The sequence below is a fragment of the Salarias fasciatus genome, chromosome 8, assembly GCF_902148845.1.
Source record: "Salarias fasciatus chromosome 8, fSalaFa1.1, whole genome shotgun sequence".
NCBI classification, from domain to species: Eukaryota; Metazoa; Chordata; class Actinopteri; order Blenniiformes; family Blenniidae; genus Salarias; species Salarias fasciatus.
Window position 1 is genome coordinate 3,046,914 of NC_043752.1, and position 9,869 is coordinate 3,056,782.

Genomic DNA, 9,869 nt, shown 5'->3' on the forward strand with positions numbered 1-9,869 from the left:
GTGTTATGGTGTTCGTGGTGTTACGGTGTTAATAGTGTTACGGTATTCATGGTGTTACAGTGTTCGTACGGTTACAGTGTACGTGGCGTTACAGTGTTTGTAGCATTACGATGTTCGTGGTTTTACGAGGTTCATGGTGTTGTAGTGTTACGGTGTTTGTGGTGTTAAGGTGCTCATGGTGTTTTGGTGTATGTTGTGTTACAGTGTCTGTAGTGTTACGACGTCTGTAGCGTTACGTGTTAGTGGTGTTATGGTGTTTGTGGTATTATAGTGTATGTAGTGTTATGTGTTCAAAGTGTTTTGATGTACGTAGTGTTACGGTGTTCGTGGTGTTATGGTGTATGTTGTGTTACATGGTCTGTAGTGTTACGCTGTCTGTAGCGTTACGGTGTTAGTGGTAGTGTTCATAGAGTTGTAGTGCATGTAGTGTTATGGTGTTTGTGGTGTTACGGTGTTCACAGTGTTACAATGTCTGTAGCGTTACAGTGTTTGTGGTGTTATGGTGTATGTTGTGTTACATTGTCTGTAGTGTTATGATGTCTGTAGCGTTACGGTGTTAGTGGTAGTGTTCATAGAGTTGTAGTGCATGTATTGTTATGGTGTTTGTGGTGTTACGGTGTTCACAGTGTTACAATGTCTGTAGCGTTACAGTGTTAGTGGTGTTACGTGTTCATAGTGTTATTGTTATGGTGTATATAGTACTAGGGTGTCTGCAGTGTTACATGTTCGTGGTGCTACGGTGTTTGAGTGTTCGTTGTGTTGCAGTGTTCATAGAGTTACAGTATACGCAGTGTTGTGGAGTTACATGTTTGTAACATTACGGTGTTTGTGGTGTTACGGTGTTTGTGGTGTTACAGTGTCTGTAGTGCTACGGTGTTATTGGTGTTCAAGTGTTCATTGTGTTGCAGTGTTCATAGAGTCATGGTGTCTGTGGTGTTACGTGTTCGTGGTGTTACAGTGTCTGTAGCGTTACGGTGTCTGTGGTGTTGCGTGTTTGTGGTGTTACAGTGTTTGTGGTGTTACAGTGTCTGTAGCGTTACGGTGTTAATGGTGTTACAGTGTTTGTGGTGTTACAGTGTCTGTAGCATTACGGTGTTCATGGTGTTACAGTGTCTGTAGTGTTACGGTGTTAATGGTGTTACAGTGTTTGTGGTGTTACAGTGTCTGTAGCGTTACGGTGTTCATGGTGTTACAGTGTTTGTGGTGTTACGGTGTCTGTAGCGTTACGGTGTTCATGGTGTTACAGTGTTTGTAGTCCTACGGCGTTCCCTCCAGCTGCACCTCATCTGCTCCCACATCCCCTGATGTTTAACGTTGTAAACAACCGGAGACGTGGGGCCTTGAACCCGGTTGGCGCTGTGAGTTATCAGAGGATGGGGTATTGATTTTGTGACAGGAGCCGTAAGCAGCAGCAGCAGCAGCAGCAGCGGCAGCAGCAGCAGTGGCGGCGGCGGCAGCGGCGGCGGCGGCGGCGGCGGCGGCTCCTGAACGCCACACAACCCGCCGCATGTTAATGAGGTCACCTAACAAAGACGGGCCTTGTGTTTCCATGTGCCACTAACCTTTGTGAGGAGCTCCTCGGCTCGTCCGGAGAGCCGCCCCGGCCCTGTTTTCCACGGCGATAAGTGTCCTCATCAGTGTTTCTGCCGCTCGTGCGCGGCGGCCGTGACATTCAGGCCGTGCGGTCCGCATGGAGACGCTCCGTCACGCTCTTTGTTACCTGATCGCCAAAACACAAGCAGGGCTCTTCAGGACCGTCACGCGCACGCGGCGTTTTAATTTCCCACACTGTTAAAGCAGGATTACGTGCGCGCAATCATATTCCGGGTCTAACACGCTCTGGTTTGAGCAATTTTGGAGACATCGTCATTTTACACGGCTGACATTTACAGGGATGGAGGCGGCGCCGCTTGTGTAAAACGATGACAACTCAGATGAAATTGCAATCTGTAAAAGCTGTCAGCGTGTTGTAACAGCTGTTGTGGCTCATGTAACGACAGAATGACATGGAAGTGAAGGCTGCGTAACGAGGCCTCGACGAGAAAAGTGAGGGAAACGGAAAAAATCCAACAGAAACACAATCATCCTCCAAACAGACCGTTTGATACAGTCGCAAATGACTGGATGGGAAAACACGATTCACTCCACCCAGCCATCCAACTGTACATCCATCCATCCATCCATCCATCCATCCATCCATCGAACTGTACATCCATCCATCCATCCATCCATCCATCCATCCAACTGTACATTGATCCATCCATTCATCCAACTGTATATGAATCCATCATCCATGCAACTGTACATTGATCCATTTATCCCTCCATCCATCATCCATCCATCCATCCATGCATCCATACATACATCTGTCAATCCTTCCATCCGTCCGTGAATCCGTCCATCCATGAATTCATCCATCCATCCAACTGTACATCGATCCATCCATCCATCAGTCCTTCATCTATCCATGAATCCATCCATCTATTCATCCATTCATCCTTTCATCCATCTGTACATCCATCCATCTATCTATTTATACATCCAGTCATCTGTGAATCTATCATCCATCCATCCATCCATCCATCTATGAATCCGTCCCTCCATCAATCTATCCATCCATCCATCAATCCATGCACCCGTCAATCCTTCCATCCATCCATCCTTCCATGAATGCATCATCCATCCATTTATACATCCACCTGTCAATCCATCCATCTGTCTGTGAATCTATCATCCATTCATCCATCATCCAATATCCATCCATCCATCCATCATCCATCTATTTATTCATCCATCTGTTCGTCCATCCATCCATCCATTCATTCATCCATCCATCCATCCATCCATCCATCCATCCATTCTTCCATCCGTCTGTCTGTGAATCCATCCATCCATTCTTCCCTCTCCTCCTCCCTCCGTCCATCCATCCGTCCCTGCCTGTTGACATTGGGACAGAATCAGACAGAAGAGGCTGGCACTCCTTCACAGGCTCATCCATCATCTTCTAGTTAATTTTTCTATCTGTGAGGATCAATATTTCCATTTCTTCTTTCGCCCGTCTGTCCTCATGTTATTTCTCCTCCTGTCATTTTAGAAAAACTCCCTCCTTCACTTGAGATTCTCGGACATTAGCGATGGATCTTCAGTGACAGCCACTCTGCTGCTCGTCTGAGTAAACACCGTCGCTCTCCAAACAAATAAATAGGAAATAAACAGGACTTTATCATTAAGGGCCTTGCTGATGTTCTGGAGGAGTAATCATTACTCTGTTGACAATCTCAATTCAGCCTGTCGGCGTCATGTAATGTTTGCAAATTACAGAGTTGAGTTGAGGACGATGAGACTCCCGGTGCTCAGAACTAAAAGCTGTTTGACGGTGTGACAGTAGTTTGATTACACTTCAAACCCAAACATGATGGTCTTTAGCGCTCTGATGCTGATTGACGCTGGTTCGTCTGCTGTTGCAGTGAAACTCCTCCACAGACGACTCCTGAACGTCATTCGTGGACAGACAGCTCGTCACCGTCCAGCACAAGATGATCATCAATATTCATTCAATGTGACAAAACGCAGTGACATACATGCAAATACATCAGCACACAGACGACTCGGTGGTGGATGTTTTCTGCTGATAGAAAACATGAATTCATTATGCTAACATGTCCGAGGTGTGAAGAGTGTTTACCTTCCTCTCTAAATCACCCTGATCTGCAGAGCTCAGAGCTGCAGCAGCCCGAAGAGGAAACAGCTCAGGATTTCTCACACAGACGTGCTTCTGAAAGGAACTTCAGCTTAACATCCACATTATAGAGCAAAAAATTCCTTAGAAGCTACAGTTTAGCCAATGGGCCACAGTCAAACTAATGCAGCTGATTGAAACCATCAGCAATAGTAACTGTTTTCTTCATAATCTCAGTTTCAGTTCCTTTCCAGAGCGTCGCCCTCCCGGGTTCCGACCCGGGCCGCCGTTTCTTGCTTTCTGCAGCTCGGCCGCTCTGTTTCCTGCTCTCACGCCCCGTCGGGATTGTCCTGCGTGTGTCGGGCCGCGTTGTGTTTGTTATTGTTGGGCGGGCTCTTCAAGTGTTGCTCGTCGGACGCGGTGCGCAGATGTGGCCGAAACTCAATAAACAAGTATCAGCGTGCCGCGGATCGCGGACGACGTCTGAAACCCGGCGCCCGGCCCGTTTCTAGGTCAGCTCCCAGTGACGGGACGAGTTCGCCTCTCTCGCTGGAGCTTTTGAAGTTCCTGCAGTGATTGGATGACTTAATTTGGGGACGTTTCCACGCTGACAAGCGTTGCATTTAAAACTGCTGAAAAGATTTCACAAACTCATTTGAAGTGGGGGAACTGGTGTCCTCACTTGTTCTGCTGCTTCCAGCTGCAGGCGGTGGCGGCGGCGGCGCCGTCAGCTGAGGACGGGCTCTAGACGGGGTCTTCATCTGCACATATCATCAAACTCTTGATGTTTACACTTTCAGTCACACTTGTGGGCTAAAGGAGATTTGTATGTGTCTCTGAACTTCCCTGGCTCCGCTCCCAGACTCCCTCAACAGAACCCTGAACGTGGCGCCGAGTCTTTAGCGGCCTTCAGTCGGTTCAGGTGTGCTGAAAACAAACGAACACAAGCAGAGAAACGGAGCCGGCAGCTCATTCAGGCGCTTCTGAATAGAATCGGCGCGCTTTTGTCTCGTGTGACGACAAACTGAAGCAGTTTCAATGCGTTTAACCTTCTGTCCGTTAATCAGGAGATCTGGGGTAGAGGAAGTCATTTTCACGTTCAGCTGCAGATCGTCGCTTTCCCATCGACCTTGAAATAATAATAATAAAAAAAAGTCTCGTTAAAGTGAGTTTGACTTATTAATGTGCTCACTCAAAGAAACCTTGAAGTGGTAAATGGATTTGTGGGTAGATTTTTCAGAAATGGTTGAAATCCTTGAGGGAGTTTGACGAAAAAATGGAGCAGAAATGTGAAAGAAGTAAAGCAGGAAGTGTGTGTGTGTGTGTGTGTGTGTGTGTGTGTGTGTGTGTGTGTGTCTGTGTGTACGGCGAGCTGGGACCCGCAGCTGTGGAGGAACTGGAAGCATGAATGAAAGAGCTGAAGTCAATTAGCTTTCATGATTTAATGAATGAATTCGTACGCACACTCTTCACTCCATGCCGCTCTGAGCCCGGCTCTGATGCAGGTCCGGGCAAACGAAGCTTCTTTTTCATGAACCATGGAAGGTAAAATGTCAGTTTAAAGGTGCTGTAGGCAGGATTTTGCTAGTCAAAGCTAATTTTTCTGTGTTTTCTTTGGATTAAATGTTAGAGTATCCATTGATAATCCTTTAGGAGTGTAGCATAATTGCACTACCGCGAGGGCGCAGCGTTTCCATCTGTCTCTGTTCTGAGCTGAAAAGGAATCTCAACCGCTCCAGGTATCTTTGACCAATCAGAAGAGCCCCTGAGGCTCTAACTATAATTGATCGAGGGGCGTTCGTCACAAGTTTTTGTGGGAGGGGCTTAACTTGCATAGGGCGTGATGTCAGAGAAAACAGGACAGGATTGGCTGTGCTGGGTTTCAAATCACCATCTTAGATGGGTCAAATGGCCATCTTGCTTAGGTAACCCTAAGCAAGATGGCGGAGATGCCGAATCCTGCCTACAGCACCTTTAACCTTCATTTTTTTTCAAACCCAAACAAAAAGGCCTCTAGAGCAGGCAGGAACTTAAAACACTTGACAATATGGTAAACTATTTCTGTTAAATGATAAAAATCCAGAATACAAGTCTGGAAGAACAGATCATCAAATCAAAATATATTCATCGAGCACGTTTTTTAAAATGTACAACAGTTATATTTTGTGTACAGACTCTTCAAGAAGGCAGGCAAAAAAAGTAATATCTTGGGGCGCTGAGTTGGCCGGCGGCCCCTACCTCACCCCTTTAAATTCTGTTACGGTCAAGCCAGGCACAAGATTCCTTTAAAAAAGTACCTGATTCCTCAATTTAAAAAAAAAAAAAGAAAAGAGGGAGGTACATGATGTCTAAAAAAGCCAAAAACCCATTTGATTTCATAAAAAATAAAACAGGTGTTTCATAAAATGAGTAAATAACTACAGGATTCCTAAAAAAGAAAAAAATACATGATTCCTAAATTAAATTAATAAAGAAATAAATAACTACATGATTCTTAAAAATAAAAAAGTACATGATTCTTAAAATAAATAAATGAATGATTAAAATAGATTAATTAATAAAGGGGGAAAAAAACTCACTTGACTGCAGACGGCTAAATTCAGCCTCATGAAGCAGAGTTTCTCATCTGGAAGCCAGAAAAGAAAGAAAAGAAAGGAGGAAAAGGAAAAAAACGGGACAGAGGTGAGAGATAATCCGCCCTGGATCATTTAGGACTGTCTTTTATAAGTGGTGTAATTTAACAGCATGTTAGCTAGCAGTGCTAGCATGCTAGTAACTAACTAGAACTGTTAGCTTAGTTTAGTGTGTGTTAGACACACACTTTAATGGGTTATTTTAACAGGATGAGGAAAAGCTGCTCCTCAGTTTCTTTCCTGCTCCGCAGTCACAGCAGCGCCGCCTCCTGAGCTTCACCGCTAATTTACTCTGAAGCAGCAGAAGCAGGTGGCCTCTGGAATCCAGAACAAAACGCCCTGGGCCCTCACTTGGATTGGCTGCGTGCACGAGACGTGCACGCAGCCAATCCAAGTGAAAGCCCGGCGTGACGGCGTCTTTCCGTACGGCCACATAATCAATGTGACGACGCATTGAGGAGCGACACACTCCAGCACACGGCTTCATTTTCCACTTTAACGTGATTAAAGATATTAACCTCCCCCGCCTCCGCCCACACGTCTGCATCGCCGCCGCAGAGGAACGGAAACGGGACCGCAATGAAATCTGCTGCGAGACGGTAAAGGACAGATCCCTGGAAGAGGATCAAGAATCAAGCCGCACGCAGAAATTCACATCACCAAAATAATGAATGATTAACACTACACGTGAGAGCGAAGCCCCGGGGTGGACGCGCATGTTTCATTTATATTTATCTGTTTATTACTGCAAATCTTGTAGGTTTTCATCTTCATCAAGTGTAATGTTCTGCTGAAGGTCATTCTTATTCTACATCCCCCATTTTGATGAAGGAACACATGCTCAATGTTTTTGGATTTTTTTTTCCCATGAAGCCAACAAGCCAACAAGAAATCCTGTGGTCCCTGAACCGGACCCCCAGTGTGACGATCGGCGCGACTGAACTCTGGATTCTGTTCCGAGCAGCAGGAGTCTTCCTGGAACCTGCAGCAGCTTTGATCACCGGGGCCTGAGAGATGTGGTCCCGAGATGTTGGGGAGCGTTTCGCTGGATGAAGTCCTGAGAGGTGGGACCCGAGCGAGGGAACGCGGCGCCCTACATGGCTCCGGCGGCAGCACTATGCTAACCACATAACCCAGTTTGTCGGCCGGCTCCCGTCGAGGCTGGCGGGGGGGGGGGGTTCACTCAGGGGAGGCCGCTGTCACCTTGGATTAACGCATCTCCTCAACAACGTGTCTAAAGAAAGCCGCGGCTCGCCGTGCGGCCGGCGTTTGGAGCCTCGTGGCGCAGATATTAGCGGCAGAGGCTTGTGAGCTTGATATCACATCTGTTCGTGTAATGTCCCCGCTGAAACATTCATGAGGATGTAAAGGAACATGGACGGAGGAGGGAGGCTCGCCTCTGATTCACATTTCACCTGAAGTGATCAGACAGCAACTAAAAACCGATGAAGTATTAAAACGCCTGACGGAAGGCAGAATCAACCTGTGTATGAAATACTTTACATAAACGGTATATTTTACCGTGAGTGAACGCAGATCCTTGTTCCTTCAGCAGCAGCAGTGAAGGTTCAGCATCGAAGCTGAAACGAGGCTCCGCTCCTCGCTCCCGTCTCGGAGATCTAGCGAGCATTAACCTTTCCATTTTATTAAAGCTCTGTTGTTTAGTTGCCTGTAATGATCGTCTGCTGTTTAATCCGGCAGCTCCTAATTAACAGTGTCAATCATTCCCCTGGAAGTGAAGAAGAGCAGCAGACAGGCAGCAGCGTTTCCGCTGGTCTGCAACGACCAAGCGGCAAAAATACTCTTCATTAAAACCAGATGCTCATTATGCTCCGACTCCGCCGCCGGATCATAATCGTGTGATTATCTGTTTGGTTCTAATCAACCCGTTTCTGACCGGAATGCAATTGAAGCAAACAACAGCAGTGAAAATGAGACATTTCTGGAGGAAACACTGGAAAACGTTCAATGCACCAGTGGAGTTTGTTGGAGTTGATCTGACGGCGGTGGAGTGACTGAAGGCAGGTTTTACCTGGACAGCTGAGAGACACACACTCACACTGAGAGGCGACGGTTGACTAAGAAATCGTGTTTGAGTCTGGACTGAAGCTCCTCTCCCTCACAGGCTCAGTGAGGAAACAGAACGGGGTTTTATTTAAAGGATCCCGGGAGACGTTTTGGGTTCATCGACACTCTGGGACCATCTGTCCGTCTCTCACAGCCAAATCCGTCCTGTAATCCAGACCACAACATGTCAAGACCAGCTCCTGTGGGGGGCATTACAGCCGCTCCGTGGCCCCTGTGTGAGTGTGTGTGTGTGTGTGTGTGTGTGTGTGTGTTCCGAGACATTTAAAGGTCCCTGCAGGGACACAAATCGCTCTTCACCTCTACTGAGGGCTGTTTTCTTAAAAGTGCATGTTGTCTTCCTGCCTCCATATACTGCGGGATGAATGTGCCCTGGGTAGAGACTGGCAGGCTCACGCTTGTCAGGTAGCATAAGTTTCTAAACTTTCCTTTCTTTTGTTTTTTTTTTCTTAACTGAACTCATATCAAACAGAGTTCATCTTATCCTGTTCAGGACTGTGGTTTGCTGGAGCCGATTACAATTAACCTGTGGGCGAAGGGGGGGCGGGGGGGGGGGGGGGGGGGGGGGGGGGGGGGCAGGCACCGCAGGGCATCTGGAAACTGATCAGGACACTCTGAGGATTTTTTAATGAGAGGCGTATCCTCTTTAATCTGTGAGGAGATATTTTCCCTCTGGCGCTGTTTCGGACCCGTCTCGGCGCGTTTCACCTGTCGGAGTGTGTGATCGTGCTCACCTGCTGGCAGAAGGATGTATCAGGCTTCAGTTTGTCCTTGTTACGGCGCCCCCTGCTGGACCCTGTTGACTGACTCCGCGGGATCAGCTACTCTTGGCATTATTTCTTGCAGCTGTAACTGTGTGGAGCAACTTGTTGCTTTTCGAGCTCAGTCGAATGCTGCAGGTTCTAGCTGGGATCAAATTATGACAATTGTGTTATTTTACTGATGCGTCTTTGAGCCCGCAATTAAAATGTAATAAGAAAAATTCTATTTATATTTCAAATTGTGAAATTGGGATTAAAATTGGGATTAAAGTGCTATTTCTTATCATAGCCAACTTGGAGCTTTAATCTTTGTTTTTAACATTTTTCAGGAAGATTTGACTAATCGATTAAACCTCATTTTTATTGTATCAGAATAAATAAATCGATGCATAAAGTGACAACACAAACGAGAACTCACCCACCACACAGAAAAGGACTCGTGCATGTCTCTGTCTTTGACTTAAAGTGGACATGTCTACATAAGTGAGGACAATGAAGACAGAACTTGACCTGTCAGTCTAGACTGAGGGTAAAAAAGACCCTCATCACGGTATTTACAACAACAGACATTTCTGCCTCAATGTTTAAAAAAAACATAATCTTGGTTTACCTGCATAAAAAGAGCCACTACGAGCAGCCACACAAGAAGCGTGGAGCCAGGCTGGCCAATCAGAATCCTGGAGCACTCTCACATAATGTCACATTAAACCC